The following is a 14,174-nucleotide window of genomic DNA, read 5'->3' on the forward strand; positions in this document are numbered from 1 at the left end:
ACAAAATAAAGAATTTTACCAGAGAACTGGAATCTATAAAAAAGAATTAAATGGAATTTCTACAACTGAAAATTATAATAACTAAAATAGATATCTCAATAGATACAGTGGGAAGAATGATTAGAGAACAGAAAGGTAAGCAAGTTGAAAATTTCAGAATAAAACATAAAGGGAAAAAAGACTGGAAAACATAAAAAAAGGCATAAGGGATCTATGGGCCATAGTGAAAAAGTCTAACATAAAGGTTTTTAAGTTCAATTTCATAATGAAAACCGATAGAGAGAATGGGACAAAAGCAATGTCTGAAGAGATACTCTCTGAAAATTTTCTAGAACTAATGAAAGATATCCATTACACATTTGTAAAGAGGATAAATACAAATAAAACCACTCCTAAGAACAACTGCTAAAAGTCAAAGACAAAGAGAATACCTTATAAGAGACTGTATTAAAAAACACACATTCACTTCAAGAGAGCAGCAATTAGAATAAACTGTTGACTTTTCAGAAATGCTGGAAACAAACAAAAAAAATAAGGGGGAAGTAGATGTGGCTCAAGTGATAGCGCTTCCGCCTACCATATGGGAGGGTCTGGACTTGATCCCTGAGGCCTCCTGGTGAAAAAGAAGAAAAGTGTACCTGCGCAGCGAGCCAGTGCCCATGCGAGTGTCTGCGTGGCGAGCCAGTGTCCTGTGCAAGTGAGTCACACAGCAAGATGATGTCGCATCAAAAGGGAGACAAGGGGAAAGTCAAGGTGAAGTGCAACAGAGAGCAGGAAGTGAGGTGGTGCAATTGACAGGGAACCTCTCTCCACATTAGAGGTCTCCAGGATCGAATCCCAGTGAATCCTAGAGGAGAGAAAATAAGAAGAGAAGACAACCCAGACAGCAGAAACAGCAGGGTGGGAGAAGGGGAAGGGGGTGGTGTAAACAAATAAACAAATCTCTAAAAAAATATATGGATAATATATTTATCATGTTGAAGAAAATATGTCCCATTCTAGGACTCTATACCCAGCAAAAATTTCCTTCAAAAATGAAGATAAAATGAAGGCATTTTAGACAAAAAAAAGTTGAGACGATTCACCACCAATTGATACACTAAAAGAAATAGTAAAAGGAGTTCATCAGGCAAATAGAAAATGATTTCAGATGGAAGCATAGAAATGTAAGAAGAAATGAAGAGGAGTCATAGAAAGGGTGAATATGAGCTAAATTAAATAAATATTTACTGTGTGTAACAACAGACACAAAATAATATATTTGGAGTTTAAAAGTACACAGAATTAAAGTGCATGATAACTGTAGCGTAAGAGTAAAAGTAAGAATAAGTGAAATATAAGTTATATTAGTCAGCTAAAAGGGGTACTGATGCAAAGTACCGGTACTCTGATGACTTTTATAAAGGGTATTTATTTGGGATAGAAGCTTACACTTACAGGGTCCTAAAGAGTTCATCTCAAGCTACCATAAGGGGTACTTTCTCATGCAAAGTTATTTGCCAGGTGTTGAAGCAAGATGGTGGGCAATGTCTGAGAGGGTTCAGCCTTCCTCTTTCCTCTTAAGGCTCCATCGTCCCAGCTTCTTCCAATCTCAGCTGTAGGCTGGCATAGAACTTGTATCTCTTCCTCTGGGGCTCATTTTTTCCCAGGCTCATTGCTCTGTTCTCTTCACAAGGTCAGCTGTAAACTCTCAGGCTCAACTCTGCAGGATCCTCTGTGTATCTTCTCTGTGTTCTCGATTGAGTATCCATTCATATAGCCTCCTAAGGGGACTGGTACTCAACCTGCACACTCTAATGACATGGTTGAATTAAAGTCCTAATCTTTATTTAATAAAGTAAAAGTGAAACCTCTGAATTTAATACAATCAAAGGGGTGTATCATGCCCAGAGGAACAGACCAGTTTACAAACATAATTAATATCTCTTTTTGGAATTCATAAATAATATCAAACTGCCACATAAGTATTCTAAAATTATTGCATGATTTGGGAAATAATGAAAGTATCAATTTATAACACACCCTAATAAAGCAAGGATGTGCATTGTGTTCTGTAGGACAATGTCTCTCAAAGTGTCATTCCTGGAACAGCAGCCTCAGCATTGCCTGGAAATTTGTTAGAAATGTAAACACTTGGGTTCCACCATAGACCTACTGAAGCAGAAATATTTGGGAGAAGCCCAGAAATCTGTATTTTAATAAGCCCTCCAGATGTTTCCAATGCATGCTACATTTTGAGAACCCCTGTACTAGAATAACCACTGAAATAATAATACAGGAAATTATAACTAGCAAGCTAATATGGGGGGAAATGGAATAACAAAAATACTTGGTTTGTCCAGAAAAGGAAAGAAAGGAAAAATAAAAGATGAGTAAAGAAATGGATCAACTGAAAACAAATAATAAGGTGGAGGATTTTGAAAACAAATATGTCAGCAATTATTTTAAATGTAAATGAACGAAATACTCTAAATGAATTAAAAGTCAACTATATGCTGCTTACAAAAAACAATCTTAAATATAAGAACCCAGGAAGGTTGAAAGTAAAAGGCTGGACAAAGATACAAAGATAACTTGTGTGAAGCTATACTAATATCAGACAAAATAGACTTTAGGAGAAGAATTGATAGTGACAAATAGGGACATTTCATAATGTTAAAATGCTTAACCCACATGGAAGATATAACAATTCTAAACTCGAAATTAGACTCAAAGCAAAGCAAAAACTGACAGATTAAAGAAACAGTAGATAAGCCTACTAATAAAGTGTGAGCTTTTAACATAGCTTTCTCAATAACTGATAAAAAGAATAGCCAGAAATAGCAGCTATGCACAGCAGGGGAAGCATAGAGAGACTGGGAGGTGATTAATTTTTTTTGGTTGTTTGCTTGTCTCCTTTTTGTTTGTTATTGAAATAATTAAAATGCTCTAAAAACAATTGACATGATAAATGCACATGATTATGCCAAATACCATTGATGGTACACTTTGGATGGATTCTTTGCTATATTAATATGTATCAATAAAATTGATTTGTAAAAAAAATAAAATAAAATATCAGTGGAATTTCAGAAGATTTGAAGAACACAATTGACAAACCACCTAACTGATATCTATAGGATACTACAACTTATATTGGTAGAAAACATTTTCTTTTCAAGTGTTTATGAAACAGATAATAAATAGACCATAAACTGAATCCCAAAGCAAATCTCAGTAAATTTCAAAGGATTGATAGAATATACTCAACAGGTTCTCTGACCATAGTGAAATTTAGCTATAAATCAATAGCAAAAGAGTATCCGGAAAATCCCCAGATGTTTTAAGATTAAATCTATGGCACGAAGAAGAAATACAAATAAAAATTAAAAAATATTTTTATGGTGGCTTGGGGCTATGTACCCCCCCCCCAAAAAAAAAGCATGTTCTTAAACATAATCCATTCCTGTGGGTGTGAACGCTTGTAAATAGAACTTTTAATGCAGTTCAATTAAGGTGGGTCCCAGCTGAATCAGGAGGGATCTTAATCCTATTACTGAAGGCCTTATATAGAAGGTCACAGAAAGAGACCTGGGAGCAGCCAGAATCTAGAAGTAATCTGGACCCAGAAGAGAAGCCAGGGGAGGCCACTGTGTGCACTGCATGTAATGTAAAAGCCAGTGACCAAGGATGGCTGGCAGCCAGACCCAGAGTGCCACAGCTAACTGGGAGAAAGCATTTTAACAATGTCTTGACTTTGGACTTCTTCTATACTCAAAATCATGACCTAATAATTTCCCATTGTTTAAGCCTACTCATTACATAATATTTATCAGCCAGGAAACTAAAACCATTTTGAAGTGAATGACAATGAAAATAAGTTGTATCAAAACTTGTGGGGGAAACAGACTTGGCCAGTGGTTAGGGCGTCCACCTATCACATGGGAGGTCTGCAGTTCAAACCCTGGGCCTCCTTGATCCGTGTGGAGCTGGCCCACATGCAGTGCTGATGCGCGCAAGGAGTGCCCTGCCACGCAGGGATGCCCCCCGCGTAGGGGAGCTCCATGCCCAAGGAGTGTGCCCTGTAAGGAGAGCTGCCCAGCGTGAAAGAAAGTGCAGCCTGCCTAAGAATGGCACTTCCCACAAGGAGAGCTGATACAGCAAGATGATGCAACAAAAAGACACACAGATTCCCATGCTGCTGACAACAAAAGAAGCAGACAAAGAAACAAGACACAGCAAATAGACACAGAGAACAGACAACTGGGGTGGGGGGGGGGAGGGGAGAGAAATAAATAAAATCTTTAAAAAAAACTTGTGGGATGCAGTTCATACTGTGTTTAGAGAGAAATGTATAGCCTTAAAATGCATACACTAAAGAGTAAGAAAGGATAAAGAGAAATTATTTTATGTTCATTTCAAGTTAGGAAAAGAACAGCCCATTAAACCTAATAGGGCAGAAAGAAGAAAATAATAAAAATAAGAAATGAAATTCACAAAATAAAAAACAAATGCATAACTGAAAAAAATCAGAAATGCTGAAAGTTGTTTCTTTGAATTGACTAAAAGTATTGATAAAAGCAGAATATGAGTGTTCAAGAAGAAAAAGAGAACACACATTACCAGGATCAGAAATGAAGGAGAAAATCCAATGGATGTGTCATGATGATGGGAACGAGTGTTGTTGGGGGGGGGAGAGGGGGGGTGGGGGGGTGGGGTTGAATGGGACCTCACATATATATTTTTAATGTAATATTATTACAAAGTCAATAAAAAATAAAAAAAATTAAAAAAAAAAAAAAGAAGTACCATTAAAAAAAAAAAAAAAAAAAAAAAAAAGAAATGAAGGAGACATTACTACAGATCCTAGAGAAATTAAAAAGTAGTAAGAGGATATTATGCACACTATTATGCTAATATATTTGAAAATCTAAATTAAATGGACAAATTTCTGGAAAAACATAACTTACCAATACTGACAAAATATTCCATTGTATATATAAGTAGTCATATATAGTAATGGAAATGGAATCTTGAAATACAAACCTTTCCACCAAGAAAACACCAAACCCAGATAATTTCACAAGTGAAATTTTCCAACTACTTAAGGAAGACATAACATCAATTTTCACAAATTCTTCCAGGACTGAAAAAAGAGAGAACGATTCCCAAGTTGCTTTCTGAAGCCAATCTCTCCTTAATAGCAAAACTGGACAAGTATATAACAAGAAAAGAAAATTATAGGCCAATCTTTTTCATTAACTTAGAAAAGACGAAACAAAACCTAACCTAGTCACATGTAATCAAGAGACTATATCATGACCAAATGGGGTTTATACCAGAAATGAAAGGTTAGCTTTATATTAGATAATCAATCATATAATTGAATACATTACCTGAGCAGAAGAAGAAATGTATCATATAATCAACTCAAAAGAAGTAGAAAAAGCATTTGATAAAAATTGAACCTGTATTTACTACTAAAGCTTTCAGTCAATTAGGATTATAAGGGATCTTAATCTGAAAACGGAGATCTAGTTAATTCTGAAATATTGCAAGCTTTCACCTTGATATTGGGAATGAGACAAGTGTCTTTCCAACATTTTACTGGATGGTGTTTCTAGCCAGTACAATAATATGAGAGGGGGAAAAGGACATATGGATTGGAAAACCATAAACAAAACTGTCATTCCTAAAAGCACGGTATTACTTTGTACTTAAAACATTCAAAGGAAGTATAAGTTAATGATTACTTTTACAAAGATGTCTATTATCCCAAAATTTATGTGAGTGTGGATTTAACTTCATTCAATATCCCAAGAATTTTTTGAAATTGACAAATTGTGAAATTTGTAAGACATGCTATAGTATCAAGAATAGGTAAAACAACTGGTAATGTTGGAGGACTTACACTACCAAATATAAACATGTATTATAAAGCTATAGTAAGTAAGTTAGGAGGTATTGGTGCAAGATAAGATAAATAGGCCAATGGAACAGAATAAATAATTCATATATATGGTCGCTCAATTTGTGACAGAGGTAACAGTTCAGTGGAAAGGATAATCATCAAATGGTTCTAGTTTTGGAGAAAAACAAATATTAACTCCTACCTTACATCATACATAAAATTTTTTTCATGTGGTTTGTAGATCTAAATATGAAAGTAAAACAGTGAACTTTCCAGCAAATAACATGAGAAGATCTTTATCACCACGAGTAGGCAAATATTTTAAAAATTGAATACAAATCACAATGAAAAGATACCAAAAGAGAGTAAAAAGACAAATCGGAGCATGAAGGAGGGTATTTGCAGCACACATATCCAACAAAGAACTTTTGTACAGGATAAAGAACTCCCACAAATCAATATGCAAAAATACATGACCATTTTACCAAAGAGAAGATAGCCAAATGATTAATAAATACATGAAAAAGTGTTCAACTTCATTAGTTATCAGAGAAATTAAAGCCACAAAGTAGTACAACTACACAACCCTACCAAAATGGTTACAATTTTAAAAGAAACTCAAAATACCTTTTTTTTTTTGGAGCATGTCGTGCAAATGAACCACTTACACTGTTGCTGGGAATGTTGGGCATTATCTACTAAAAGTGAAAAAATAACTATGCTCTGTTCTAGCAATTTCACTCTTAAGTGTATTTGTACTGAATGTGCAAGCACATGGGCACCCAACGAGATGTCAAGAAAGTTCTTAGTGACATTATTCATAATATCCCTAAATGGAAATACCCAAATATCCCTCAACAGTAGCATGGGTAAATAAATTGTAATATAGTCAGACAGTAGAATCTTGCATAGCAATGGGAATGAATGAGTTGCTTTTTTGCACAAAAACATCGATGAATACCACAAACAAATTATTGGGCAAAAGAAATCAGATATAGAAGAATATATACTACATGACTCCATCTATATGTAGTTCAAAAACAAGTGATGAAAGCAAAAGCAGTGGTCAACTGGGAGAAGGTGCCCAAAGGAGACTTCTGGAGTGCTGACAGTATTCTACACCCTGATCCGGAGGTAACAGGATGTCCATTTTGGGGTTGGCATAATTGGACTTGAATCCTGGCTTGTTGGGAGTATAACTCCAACAAATACCTCTCCAGGTCCCAGTTTCCTCATTTGCAAAATTCAGATAAAACCCAGTGAGGATAAATGAGATGAACATGGGTAAATTTCCTAGCCCAGGGTGACCTGAACTAGAGGCTACAAAGAGACCAGCTCCTTCCCCCTCACTTTGTGACTACATATATACTGTCTGACCTAGTAAGACCAGACCCCAGCTCCCACCCACTCTTCCTCTCCTACCACCTACAAACATCAGTGAGGCACCCTTGTCATGGTGTGAGCAGCCATCTATGCAACAAGGATGCAGTCCAAGGCTATTAAACAAAAGAAAGGTTTCTATCTAACCTGGGACCAAACTTACAGCCTTGACTTTATTAGACTGAGCCAGAGGCTGTATATACAGTCCGGATCAAGTATCATGATCTTCTCCACTTCCAACTCTGTTCGTGCGTAGGACATGGTCTCTTTGGTGCAGATAGATGTCTGTCATCATCTGTCATTCCATCTCTTGCAGTAAGGGGTGAGGCAATGGTGTGAAGGGTACCCCAAGCATTTGGCTGGATCCCAATTTGCCGGATTAGATTTTACCTCCCTGGATCTGCCCTGCAATTCCTCTTGGATCGTGTGTCCTTGGCTTCCTGTCCTAAACTGCCATGGGGTGGTTGCCGGGCAGCTGTGAAACATCTGCCACTGCATTCCACCTTCATTAGAGAGGTGGGCAAAGTGATATATGTGTGAATGTTGCAAAAATCATGTGTGTCTGTTGTGCCCTTGTATAAAATTTCAGTTTTAAGGCCCTTCTTGGAGTCTTGGGGATGAAAGGCAGCGAGACCCTCATATTGCTTTGACATATATAATGTTTCCCAGGCATATAACGTTTTTCATTTAAAGAGACAGCCTAGAGCACATTCCAGCTTGAAAGATTTTCCTTTCTGGAGGGCGGTTTCCTCCTCCTTGTCCTTGGGAAAACGTTGCCACATTTTTCTACCCCAGTGGGTGACCTCCTTGAAAAAAACATATTGATGTCTTTAAATAAAGATTTAGTTTCTAGGCGTTCGCTCATTCTTTCTGGAAAAAGAGCTCACTATGCAAAGTGACTCTCTGTGTCGCAAGCCCCAGTGGGAAGGCTGAGGTGCTGAGTTTTGAGTGGGTGCTAGGGCTAATTGTGCCTTGCTGGTGGGGGCACTCAGGGCCAGAGGAGAGGACGCCGTCTTCGCAGACTCGGTTTGACTTCTGCTTCTATCTCTAATAGCCGTGTGCCCTTGGGCTTCTGATCTCATCCCTGAGAGGTGAACCACAGTCCCTGCTCTGAATGCACCAGTGGTTCTCACCTGGGATGGTTCTGCCCTGGAGAATAATTGTCAAGGTCTGGAGACATTCTTGATTGTCACAGGTTGAGACTGCTACTGACCTGGTGGGGAGGGGCCAGGGATGCTGCTAGACATCCTACTGTGTGCAGGGCTGTCCTCACCAGAATGAATTGGCCCAGAAAGCCAATAGTGCCAGGGTTGGAAAATGCTGGCGTTCATGACCGCTCCGCACAGAACTGTCACTTAGCAGATAGTCCCTGCCTCCGCTCTTTTCTTTGGTCTATAATTTTTCCCCAAGCAGTCTTCCTCTGAGGATCTTCTTGGAATTTTAGACGTTTCCTGGGTTAGTTCACACTCCCATTCTTCACAGTGGTTATTTTAGATCTTCTTCACGCTTGTCAAGCCTTATTTTCCAACATCTCTTTCTTCTCACTCTTAGCAGACCACCTTATAGAGAAAATAGACATTTGACAAAAACTCACTTAACTTTCTACTCTCAAACCCACTGACACACCTGATGCGTTCATCTGTGCAGACACTACCGCTTCTAAACCAAAGCTACCTCTTTCTTCTTTGCCATTGGAGCCTCAATTTTGTTTGAGTGCTGGGTGGAGATGCCTTCAACTCAGGGACATGGGTCCAGCCTTGGTCTAGGGTGGTGACTGTTAAGTCCCAATTTTAGGTAATATGATGTAGCAATAAATCTCCTGAAGGGCTCTGGGAAATAATTTCCTTTCTTCCAAGAGGGAGGTAGATAGGAAAAGCTCTGCTTTGCACCAACCCATGCTTCCTAAGAAATAGTCATTTAAAGATATCATGTTTGCAGCTGCTATAGCCGTCTTGCAACCACAAGGCAAAAGTGAAGCAAATGTGAAGTTGTTAATTCTCAGCCATGCTAACGTTTTGATGCTTACCTAATGCTATGAAAAACTGCCTCCTGACTTCTAAAATTTGAGTCCAAGTCACAGTCCTAGAGGGTATGCTGTTACTTCATTCTGAAAGAGTTTCTGATAGACACAGCAACTTTCGTTCTTGTTCCAGTGGAATATCTCCCGGTTCCTATTCCCACCCGTCTACCCAGAGATCTTCCTCTATCAATTTTGCATGTTTGTCTTCTAAATTTCCAGCCTTTTCCTTTCCATTGGATTCTTCCTATGAGCGCTAACACATATTCAAGTCTATCCCATCCTACAAAACCAACAAAAAACTTGCCAGGTTCTCTTTCCAGTTCTTCCACTTTGCTTATCCAGTAAATGTTTCTGAACTCTCATCTTGTCACTTGGCACAATTGAGTGACTCCTCACTCCTGGCACTCTCTCTTCCCTTGGCTTTTGTGACGTTGTCCTCTGGGCTTTCCTCCCACTTTTCCAGCTGACTTTTAGTCTCTTTTATTATCTCCCTTTCTTCTATTCCTAGACCTCTATCTCTAGTCCAGAACTTTCCTGATTTGGGATCTGCATATCCATCTGCTCTTGAAAAACTCTACTTGGATATCTCACAGGAACCTTGTCTTATTTTTCCAGGGTTTCTGTGATAAATATCACACAATGGATTGGTTTAAATAACAGGAATTTATGGTATCTCAGCCCAAAATCAAGGTGTTGGCATGGCCACATTGTCTCCAAAGTCTACAGCACTGTGGTGATGGCTTTGCTGGCATAACCCTGTCACATGCTGATCTGTCTTCTTGCGTTCTTCCTCTGGTTTCTACTGGTTGACTGCATCCAAATTTCCTTTGCTTATAAGACCCCCAGTCATACGGATTAAGGCCCACCCTGGTCCAATTTGACCTCAACCAAATAGGATCGTAGATGATCCTATTCACAAATAAGTCCACACCTTAACTAGTAACACCCTCAAAGGTCTTATTTACAAATGGGTTCACACCCACAGGATGGGGTTGGGGCTTGAACATGTCTTTTGTGGGGGACATAATTTGATCCCCAACATTCACCACACACATATTTTTGATAACCGAGGCAGGCTTTGCCTAAGCTACTGGGAATATAGCTCACAAACAGACCACTCCAATAACTGGAACAGTTCTGGGGGTAGGGGAGGTGGGAAAGCCTCAAGAGGAAGTTAACAACCTAGTGCAGACTGGGACGACAAGGAGAAGCTATCCAGTTTCAGTGTGGGAGGCACTGTGGCAGGCCTTGGAAGAGACGGGAAAGAAACCTAAGCCTTGGTCTCTGATTTTTCACAAACTTCAAATTAAATTCTAAGGACAAGGCATTCTTCTATGATATGGTTAAGAAACAATGTCAAACAGTAACTACAAAGTGTCCAAATGGATGAAATGGATTTCAATGCTGAAGGATACATTAAAGATGAAATTGCTGGATTTTAGGGATCTGGGAAACAGGTGGAAAGGTATCAGTTCTACATGCAGCAGAGAAAGCTCAGGAAAAAAAAACGCCTAAGGCTGCCTCCTGAGGAAGTGAGTTCCCCATCATTGGAGGTATCCAGGCAGATCTGGAAGGTCACTTATGGATAAGGTTGGATGGCCAAAGAGAAGGTGGCAGAATTCATTTACAGGGGAGAACAGTGTATTATGAAATTCATTTGTTCGAATATGCTCTCATGGTTTTTGCTGTATCTCAACCCCAACTGATCTATTATTTGTTCTTTTACTTAACTATATATATGTATGTATGAAGAAAGCTACTGTAGATGTATATTAGCAACATAAATTATCTCTAATATTTATGTGAAAAAGTAAGGTGTAAACCAACATGACATTTCCCATCATTTGTGTAAAGAATATATTTGCACTTATTTTTGCTTGTTTCCCCATAAAATATCTCTGAAAGATATAAACTAATCTGGTAACACTGGTTGCCTTTGCGGTGGGATGCTGAGAGACAAGGGCATGTATTTTTTAAAAAGAGAAATGAAGATCATTTTAAAAATTGGTATAAATGATGTGCCCATTTTGTAAATGAGAGTTTATACTATACATCCACAGAAAGAAGACACGAGTAATAAACACCAAAGATTAACATTGGCTTGGCTGCCTTTATTTTTCTGTATTTTCTAAAATGCCTCTAGGGAACATACACAGTGATTTTTTTAAATTTAAAAATATAATCTATATATTATATTTATATATGGGAGAGGGGAGGAGATGGAGGCAAGAGCTTCACACAGGTTTAGAGAGTGGAGATGGGAAGACGCCAGGGCTGGAAGGAAGGAAGAAGCCTAGGGTTTGTGGTCCAGGAGGAGTTTCAACTTGACCAGGGATCAAGGGCAAAGGACCCCAGTGGAGGGTCAGAATCTGGCCTGGATACCCTGCAGTGAGGGGTGGAAGACCTGCAGGGCATTACCTAGTTGAGGACCCCTGGAGGCTGAGGACACCTGAGGATGATAATGGGGAGGGTGGGGGAAGGTACAGGGAGAGAGTCAAGGCTAAGAAAAGCTGTTGGTGACAGGGTGCTAGAGTGTTGTCAGCGCCACTGAGACACAAACACACAAGAGGCACCTTGCACTTTGCAGATACAGGTGCAACCCGCGAGGCTGGATGTGTTGCCTGGTTGGGATGCAGGAAGGGTAGTGGGCGGGTGGAGGGAAGGTAGGCTCAGGAGGGCCCCAAAGGTGAGAGAGGAGGGGGTAAGGGCTTAGGAAGCGTTTGCCATTGGGGTGAGCTGGCGCCTGGGAGATGGGAGGGGGCAGTCTGAGAAAATTAGGTGGGGTGAGCTTATGGTCCCATTGCACCAGGTCAGATGGGTTGCCTTCCTGGTGGACTACGACGATGGTGGGCTGCTGGCCGGCTCCCAGCCAATGAAGTCCACGTGTTGCCCGCACATGGCCTAACCATCCCCAGCTCCAGGTCAAAATGCTATGTGTGATCTTTCTGGCTGACCCTAGGCAATTCCAAGGCTTTGCCCTGCAGGCCTCCTGGGGGATGCTGCCCACCCCTCACCAGTCTTGGTGCACAGTCGGGAGGGGGTTGCAGTCAAGGACTCAGACCCCCGGGCCAGCCATGCTTCCACACATTCTTAGCCCAAAGGCCTCCATTCCGTCCCATGGCTGGACCCTTGGCCCAGCCCCTTCCCAGGCGCCGCTGCTGAGATCTCCTTGTCCCGGCCCTGCAAGACACGTTCCTCCACTCTGACTCAGTGTGCAGTACTTTTCCACCCCTAGCTTTTGTCCTCCCCCGGCCCCGTCCTGGGTCCATGAGACAGCAGCAGCTTTTTGTCAGGGCTCCCTCAGCAATGGGATCATCCCCCTGCCTGGATCCATTTGCCCCTCCCCACTGCCACCCCGTGGGGGGGGGGACGTGAACCTTCTTCCTGGCCTCCTGCTGATGCTGTGGCTGCAAACAGATAAAGGCTTGCTTGTTCCTCTCACTTCAGCTGGTTGTTTCATGCTCGCCTCTCGACGCAGTGGTGAAGGAAAGCCATGGAGGGGGGAGGTTGGACAGCCTTGAAGGTCATGGCGAGCTCCACCTGCTCCACGGTGAGCCCGGGAAAAGCCCCTACCTGGCCAGAGGGACTGGGTGGAAGGCAGGCTGGTAATTCCTGGTGATGGAGATGACAAAGGAGAAGACGATCTCTAAAAACCAACAACTGAATAAAGACTGGGTACCCTGACAGCAAGGGCTGTGGGCAGCCCGGAGAAAGTGAACGTAGTCAGCATTTTCCTTTCCTTCGGGGTTAGTGGAGGGGGTCCCTGCTTAAGTGGAATTTAGTAGAATCAACTTGGCCTGCCACCCTGACCCATACTGGTGAAAATCCCAGTTAATCTAAGGCTTCTGCCCTCATAGCCTGATTGGTCTCCCTGGAAACGAAGTTAAGGCCTCCCAGAAACCTTACATATGAGGCTCCACAAACATTCTTTCCCAAAGTTCCGAAAACCTGACACTATTTATCTCTCCCTTTAGGAATCCATCATAGATGAGCATTTCATTCTCCTTTCAGACCAGGCAGCAAAGGGACACGCTTTCCTTTTTCCTGCTCTCCCTTAGAAAATGACATTCGCCTATACAGTTCTATTTTTTTTCCCTTTTGGTTTTTAATTACAAAAAGCTTCTAGCAGCTGATTTATTATATAGGGAACAAATTGTGTCTTTGAGACCCACTGCACTGTAATTACTTGAGTTAGCACTGCAGATATCTATGCAGGGGCCAGCAGTCAATTTTGACTCAGAATAGATAATACACGGACCGCTATTAAGTTTAATGTAGATTAATGTGAGTTGCTTCCCTTTGCACGTATGTATGCAGGTACCAATAATTAAGATTAATTTCCACTAGATAGAATGGCCTTCATTGTGCACAGTGCCAGAAAGTGCTTCGTTAATAGCTGTTAATTGGATATATTTGCCCTGATGGTAAAATCCCGATTAGTCTTGTTACCCTGAAAACTCCCCTCCTGGCTGTCGCCCCCTCCCCTCAACTCTTCAGGGAAAAAAAGAGATTGACAATAGCAGAGGCAGCGCTTTGGAGGCGATGAACTATCTTGCACACCCCCACCCCAGCCCTTCACTCCTTTCTCTGGTGAGCCTGTCAGAGCGGCGTCCACTGCTGATTGCCTACTAGGGGTCTTATTTCTACGTTCATTTCTAACGACCACACTGAGCGGCAGAACACGCTACACTTTTACAAAATTTTTAAGATTTTTTTACAACTGAGGGAATTGAGGGACAGAAAGTGGCAAGCCTTTTGCCCAAAGCCACGAGCTAGAAACGGTAGAATGAGATGCCAGTCTTCCCGAATACATACAAAAAGGGTTTCAAAACTTGCCAAGATGGGCCATTTTCTTATCATCACCGTCGTACTTTGCCATTGTCC

This window comes from Dasypus novemcinctus, chromosome 7, assembly GCF_030445035.2.
Source record: "Dasypus novemcinctus isolate mDasNov1 chromosome 7, mDasNov1.1.hap2, whole genome shotgun sequence".
Lineage (NCBI taxonomy): Eukaryota > Metazoa > Chordata > Mammalia > Cingulata > Dasypodidae > Dasypus > Dasypus novemcinctus.